General features: G+C 35.9%; 1 non-coding gene across 1 annotated transcript; it reads right to left on the bottom strand.

The window, feature by feature from the left end:
• Window positions 1-7,712: 7,712 nt before the first annotated feature.
• LOC112448320 (small nucleolar RNA SNORA51) lies at window positions 7,713-7,835 on the bottom strand. Its single transcript, XR_003036687.1, has one exon. It is a non-coding gene; the product is annotated as a small nucleolar RNA SNORA51 (small nucleolar RNA).
• Window positions 7,836-8,340: the final 505 nt, after the last annotated feature.

Genomic DNA, 8,340 nt, shown 5'->3' with positions numbered 1-8,340 from the left:
TACACATTATATTTTATGTTGATTTTTTTGCAGTATAATTAGTTTACAATATTAAATTTGAACATACAGCATACTGAGTCAACATTTTTGCAGACAATGCTTCATTTAAATTATGACAAATTAATTTCTGTATTTCCCTTGCTGAACAATGTATCTTCGTTGTGTATTTATTTTATAAAGAGTAGTTTGTACCTCTTAATCCTCTGCCCCTAACTTGATCCTGTCCCTTTCCCTACTGATAATCACTAGTTTGTTACCTGTATTTGTGGGTCTACTCATTTTTTATTGCTACAAATAAGTATATATGTAATTATACACATGCAGCAACTTCTTTACCCATTCATCTGTTGATGAACATTTACCTAGCCATAGCCAAGTTATTGTAAATAATCCTACTGTGAGTACTGGGGTACATGCATCTTTTCTAATTAGTTTTTTTTTTCTTTCCTTCTGATGTTTACCGAGGAGTGGAACTGCTGGATCACATGGTATGCTGGATCATGTGATAGTATCACCGATTCAGTGAACATGAGCTTAAGCAAACTCCAGGAGATGGTGAGGGACAGGGAGGCCTGGTGTGCTGCAGTCCATGGGGTTGCCAAAAGTCAGACATGACTTAGCAACTGAACGATAATGGCAACAATGGTAGTTCTATATTTAGTTTCTTCAGGAACCTCCACGCTGTTTTCTGTAGTAGCTGAACCAATTTATATTCCCACCAACAGTGTACTAGGATTCCTTTTCTCTGTCTCTTTGCTAATGTTTGTTATTTGTAGACTCTTTGATGATAACCATTCTGACAGGTGTGAGGCGATATTCTTTTGGATCTGTCTCCTATGGCAACAGAAATAAAAACAAAAAGAAACAGATGAGACCTATTTAAACTGAAAAGCTTTTGCACAGCAAAGGAAGTCATCAACAAAACCAAAAGACAACCTACTGATTGGGAGAAAATATTGGCAAATGATATGACCTATAAGGAGTTAATTTTCAAAATATATAAACAGCTAATACAGTCCAATATATATATTAAAAAAAACAAAACAAAACAGATAACTAGATTAAAAATGGGCAGAAGACTTGAATAGACATTTTTCCAAAGAATGTATACAGATGATCAACAGGCACATAAAAAAGATGCTTAATCTCATCAGAAAACCTAATAGAAAACCTCATAGAAAACCTAACAGAAAACCTCATAGAAAACCTAATCTTTTCTCTGATGAGAAAAAGCAAACAGAAGACTTAAAATACAATTATGTTTTAAAATACAATTTGAAGATATGGGTTTTTAAAAATGCATAATATATTTGAATTATCACACTGTGTAGTCCCTGAATTTCAGTGGGAAGTTATTTTCTGATGAAATATGTATGTCATTATCTGTAAAAGTTATAAAAGGATAGACGTAGAAATAAACTTCAGAAATATGGTTAGATATGTCTTGCATGATCATGTGAATATCTTTAGATGTAACTAGTGGTCCACAGACTAACATATATTATATATTTCAAAAGAAATAATAGATACTATGCTCCTAGGATAGTAGGAAATTTCAAACAAAATTCTAACTTGTAGCTATCCTCTTGAGCTTTTGCACCCATCTGGTGTCTTCAGCTTCTGAGGCTTTCTGGAACTGGGCTTGCTGACAGTTCACATAACTGTCTTAGGTGTCTACCTTCTGTGGCCTATTAATTCTGTTAGGATTTGCCCATGAGTTTTCCCACTTCTCAAATTTTGCTGGTGTTTAATCATTTTATCTTTGCCATTACTTTTTATTTTTGTGGGTGCATGATCTTTTTGGGGGAAAAACAACACAATCTTTGTTGACATATTTATAAGGTCTCAGGAGAGTGTGGAAGCAGATATCTATCAAATCCAGCATGCCTATTTGTAAGTTCTGAGCATTCTTTAATAGAGGATAAACACAGTTTAATGATAGTGGAAACTGAATTTTTATACAGGCAGAGTAGTTTCTACAGTGGGAAATGTCTATTTTTTATCAAAATATCAACAGTCCTCTTAGGAATGAATAGGACCTGACCACCAAGTGTTGGTCCCTAAATTACTTATGTCATGAAAATAGAACAGGGCATGGTTAATAGAATCCACCCAGGTTTGTTATAAATAGCCAGGATCTTGCATGGGGAATTTAATCTCATTCTCCTGGAATCCAAATCTTGTATCAGTGTACTCTCGGTTAGGAATGTACTTTTGTTTTTCTCTTAAGAGGAAAAACTATGAAAATGTAATTAGAGAGCTTGTTCTTGAATATGTTAGATTTGGTGGAGTCAGTAAGCTTTTTCTCCAGAGAGCCAGATAATAAATATATTTGACTTTGTGGGTCAAATTGTCTCTATCTGTCATTCAAAAGCAGCCCAGACAAAAGGCAGACAACTGGTACTTCTGGGATGTATTGTTTTAGCCTCACGGCTACGCAAGACCAGTGATTCATTTTAAATGAAGAATTTCAGAAGCCACATAACTATATAAGAAGATGGATTGTTATCATCTTGATCACCACTGCCATTTAACAAACAAACATTGTTTCCTGAAAAACAATTTTCAGCTAATTGGGAATTTCCTGTTATCAAGAGATTACCACACAGCTGCTAAAACACAGGTATTTATACAAGCCATCTGTAATAAGAGAGAACTTAAAGGCATGGTTGGATAAAGTGAAAAATAATATTAGAAGATGGTTTATATTGCTAGTTCTTTTGTTTTCATTATTTCATCTTTCTAACTTCACATAGCTCTAAGAATTGTGGGCTTCCCTGGTGGCTCAGACAGTAAAGAAGCTACCTGTAATGCAGGAGACTTGAGTTTGATCCCTCGATTGGGAAGATCCCCTGGAAAAGGGAATGGCTACCCATTCCAGTATTCTTGCCTGGAGAATCCCATGGACAGAGGAACCTGGCAGAATACAACTCATTGGGTCTCAAAGAGTTGGACATGACTGAGTGACTTTTTCCAGTAGTCATGTATGGATGTGAGAATTGGACTATAAAGAAAACTGAGCACCGAAGAATTGATGCTTTTGAACTGTGATGTTGGAGAAGACTCTTGAGAGTCCCTTGGACTGAAAGGGGTTCCAACCAGTCCGCCTTAAAGGAAATCAGTCCTGGGTGTTGATTGGAAGGACTGATGTTGAAGCTGAAACTCCAATACTTTGGCCACCTGATGTGAAGAGCTGACTAATTTGAAAAGACCCTGATGCTGGGAAAGATTGAAGGCAGGAGGAGAAGAGGACAACAGAGGATGAGATGGTTGGATGGCATCACCGACTCAATGGACATGGGTTTGGGTAAACTTCAGGAGTTGGTGATGGACAGGGAGGCCTGGCATGCTGCAGTCCATGGGATCACAAATAGTCGGAAATGACTGAGCAACTGAACTGAACTGAACTGAGTAACTAACACACACACACACACACACACACACACTCACAAGAATCACAGGGAAGGTTTGTTAATATACAAATTTCTGGATCCTACTACAAGAGATTCTGACTTTGTAGGCCTGGCATGCTGTCTGGGAATTTGCATTTCCAATTTTTCAGGTGCTGCTAAAATCAGTAGAATCACACTGGAAAGTCTTCATTCAACACCTTCTCAACTAAACTCTCTAGGGTTGGAAACTGGGCCAATGAATTCTTAAAAATTCACTGGATTTGAAATGAGTGGTTACAGTTTACAAATAGGTGTTTTCCTTGGTGCTTTTTTTTTTTTTTTTGAATCTTGCTTCTATCTGGCTATCAGCAAACTTGATTACTACTATTTAGAAATGGATTTCAGAAAGGAAAATATCTCCATTTGAGAAAGTCACAAACATGGGCAATAGCTTTTGATCTCAGAAGATTTTAAGCCTCCACCATTCTTCTGTCTTTCATGGGTAAAGACCATTGGTGAGGAAGTTGATTTTCCAAGTTCCTTCTTGAAGAATGGTATGATAATAAAAATTTAACAAATAAACTAAATACTGCAGTGGGTAGCCTTTCCCTTCTCCAGGAGATCTTCCTAACCCAGGGATCGAACCCAGGTCTCCCACATTGCAGGTGGATTCTTTGCCAGCTGAGCCATAAAGGAAGCCCAAGAACACTGGAGTGGGTAGCCTATCCCTTCTCCAGCAGATCTTCCCAACATAGGAATCAAACCAGGGTCTCCTGCCTTGCAGGTGGATTCTTTACCAACTGTGCTATACGGTTGGCCCTTAACAAATAAACAATTAATACAAAGACAATTTATATTTACTAATACTCTCTCAGCCTGGATAAGTAAATTTATCTAGTGAAGCACTGAGTTCATTTTATAATGTCCCATATTGGATTTAATATTGATGCTTTGAATTAGATTTTTAGGTATGGTATGTTTTTTCTTTTGCTGCTAATGGAACTGGGAAGATCAACTGTGATTTCAAAAGAGTCACATTAAAACACCATGTGCATTGTAATAACCTGTGGATTTATGAGAAGTGGTAAAACCAGATAAAAGATTGCCTAAGACTGGACTATGTGATTGCATAATTTTCCTTAGTAAACAGCTGTAATTCTTATTTTTTTATTGTAAATATCATGTGATGGAGGGGGGATTCAGAGCTGTAAATTATTTGCAGTATTTCTTTATAAATACCATTTTAAAAATAAAAATTTATTGTCTTCAATGAGCATATTCACTTTTTTTTTTCCTTCTTCTTAATCATTCTCTTTAATAAGTTAGGCTGCTAAATCTGTATTCTTTGGAGTCCAGAGTTTATTCTTCAAATGTTTAAGACTTACTTATTTGTCTTTTTTTTTTTTTTTCTGTCTGCTTACTTCTGCTAGGATTCAAAGATGAGTGGAAAACTACTGGACTTTCCTTGTGGGAGGTTTCTGTTTATAGGCCATCCCGCGCTCCCCCACACCCCATCTATCTGACTTTACTCTGACATTCCAGAGTTATGAAAAAGCATGAGGATCCTCTGGACTTCCCTTCCAGAGGCTCTGTTGCTTTTTGATAACTCTGATTCTTTTAGTTCAACTGATAATAGAAAAGGACAATAACAAAATACTGCAAGCAAATTATTTCTTTATTACTTTCAATGATGACAATACAGTATTCTTTAAACATCATCTGAGGGAATACAGGGAGCCAACTCTTGCCCACTTTGCTGTTTTTCTTACTGGAATTATGGAATTATCTAGACAGCAGTTAGGGCAGTCCTTCAGAATTACTGTAAGTTGAATAGTACACAATGGTTACTTTTGGATAAATATAATTTTCAAAACCATATTTTAATTTTAATTCCTTATTCTAACCTCCCCAAAATCATTTGGCCTGCAGACAATAGAACTGTTAATAAGCAAAAATATGAAATCCATATAGAAAAGGAAAAATATAATGCTTTTATAGAAAATACAAGGCAATTTATTCCTCTGTTTTAGAAAAGAAATTGATATTGAAAATGCTACAACATTGTGGTTGTAGGTTATACCACCAATTGTTATCCCAAGAGATGGAATCCAATTAGGAGAGAAAAATCCAAGTTCACTAATATCTTATGTGTCACTTTTTCTGTCTTGATCAAAGGTCCCTGGTTTAATGACTGCTTAATTGCTATGAATTTTACTGACCTTTCCCACCTTTCCTATTTGCTTTGCAAAGCCATACAAATTCCCCTTCTCACTGGCAGTTTCTTTATGTAGCATTTATTTCACTTTATCCAAATATTTGCTATTTTCTTTCCCTGTTCTCACTTCTCTTTTTTTTCACCATCTTTCCAAGGAAGTAATATTACTTACTTGTCCACCACTCAGGCCATATATTTTCTACTCTGCTCTCATTTTTGGCTGACGTGTGCTCTCAAAGATAGATCCTAGGTCACCAGGTTCACTAAAGTTTTCTATTCTGGGTATCTGGTTCTTTTGATGACTGACTTCTTAGATTCATTGACCAGTAGGGTTGAGAGTCCTTCACTGGACAGATGACAAACCTGGGAAATAAGTATTGTTTAAAGGGGAGAAAATTGGACTTAGAACCAGATAAGTTGTCAGAGTCCCAACCAGTAATTACAAGGTTGTTACATCAGTTTCCTACTTTCAAATGATTATAAAATCTTGTTTGTATGGTTGTGAAGGCTAAATGAAATAATGTGTGTAAAATGCTTAGCACAGATTTTCAATCACTATAGAGGATAAGTATCTCAAAAATGGGAAGATCGCATTTTACTGAGGACCACAGGCTGAAGATGATCCAGGGTCTAAGGAGATTTCATCTAAGGCCTGTTTATCCAAGAGGATTTGTCTTTTCTGATCACTCCTGCAAAGAATCTGCCTGCTGATGCAGGAAATGCAAGAGACGCAGGTTTGATCTCTGGGTCAGGAAGATCCTCTGGAGGAAGAAATGGCAACCCACTCCAGGATTCTTGCCTGGAAACTTCCATGGACAGAGGAGCTTGGCAGGATGCAGTCCATGGGGTTGCAAAGAGTCAAACATAACGAAGCACATACACGCATACACACACACATACACACAGCCACCTGTATAGAATCACATAAAACATAGGGATTAAAGAAAAATAAAGTGTGATATGTCCAGACAAAGAGGAGAGAGAAAGAGAAAAGACGTAAGACTTCACTTTGGATTTCTAGCCAACTAAAAGAAATGAAGGAGACATTACTGCATATAAAGTGAATTAGAATTCTTAAAAAGGAGCCTCAGCTAAGCTTATTTGCACAAATCTCTTGCCACTAAATGCAAAGAGGTTGAAAACTTCTTCACTTTTTCCAATCCTGTTTGAAAAAACCAGAAAGAATTAGAATAATTACATCAATTTATACGATTCTCATCAATAGGAAGTAACAAATTAGTTCCTGGTTGGAAAAATATGAACTTGGGGAGAAGACACCTTGCCATTTTATTTTATTTACTTTATTTTTTAATCTATGCTACTGCTATCGCATTTTATTTTTTATTTGTTTATTGCCACACTATGAGGCATATGGGATCTTAGTTCCCAGCCCAGGGATCAAACCTGTGTGCCCTGTATTGGAAACAGAGTCTTAACCGCTGGACCACCAGGGAAGTCCCATCATTTTACTTTACTGTTTGTAATAGCAAAGGGCTGGAAGGAAGAGTCCAATGTGAGCTGCTGTCTTTAGGAAGACAGGTTTTAAAGTGTTTAGAATAAATTAATTTCATAGCTTGAAATTCTGAAAGAGAAAATGTTTCAAGAGAAGAGATAAACTTTAAAATGCTCTAAGTCTAATTCTAATAACAGATATTATCAATTCTAAAATAAAGGGAGATGAATATTTACAAATGGTATCTCTATAATGAAGTTACAGAAATAAAATAACATAATATGTTTAGACTTTAGAACCAGGCTGTCTAAGTTTAAATGATAATTATTGCATTCACTCATGGAGAGATATTGTCAAGTTAAACCTCTCAATGTCTGTGGGAGAAAGTGAAAGTATTAGTCACTCAATGATGTCTGACTCTTTGTGATCCCAAGATCTATAGCCCACCAGGCTCCCCTGTCCACGGAATTCTCCAGGCAAGAATACTGGAATGGGTAGCCATTCCCTATCTTTCTAAGAAGGAAAAGATATACTTTTATCTACATTTTAGGGTTTAGTGAGAATAAAACGAGTAAAGAACTTACCAGAATACCTGTTTCATATGTAGAAAAAAATAAATTATAGGCATTACTATTAGTTTTCAGCTTCATTTCTATGTCTCTCTATTCATGACACTGACCAGTCAGAGGACCTGGTTTTTGGAATAGATTTATTCTGCCTTCTCTTTCTGTACAGTCATTGTAAGCAAACAGCCTGTGGTAAACTCTGGGAAGCCTCAAGGTATTACTTAAAAGAAAAAGTAGTAGGATACAAATACCAAATAACGTTATAAAATTACTAAATATACACTAAGATGGTCAAAAGCAGGACATAACCCAATAGAGCAGGGTCATACAGACCGTATTTTTTCCATTACAACAATATGATGAACTGGAAAAGGATAAACATTATATTCAGTAATGTAACACTGAGGGATAAAAAGAAGGGCTGATTTATTCTCATTTTTCTTGTGAATTATTTGATAAGAATAATCTGCAGAAGGAAATAGATAGGAATGAGCATAAACTCAAGATAAAGAAACATTGAATAAGCAAGTATCTCCGATGCTTTAAACAGATAAAAGTCTTAGGTTTAGAATAAATAATATATGACTTGATCAAGTTTTTTTACAAAAATGCGGACATTGAAAAGGTTTTGGAAAACTGGAAAAAAAATTCCTAAATATCCTCCAGCATTCCAAAAGGAAAAAGTGAGTCCCACATTTGCCAGTATCGTGTTTG

This window comes from Bos taurus, chromosome 1 (assembly GCF_002263795.3).
Source record: "Bos taurus isolate L1 Dominette 01449 registration number 42190680 breed Hereford chromosome 1, ARS-UCD2.0, whole genome shotgun sequence".
Lineage (NCBI taxonomy): Eukaryota > Metazoa > Chordata > Mammalia > Artiodactyla > Bovidae > Bos > Bos taurus.
This window is presented reverse-complemented; position numbering and strand designations above follow the sequence as displayed.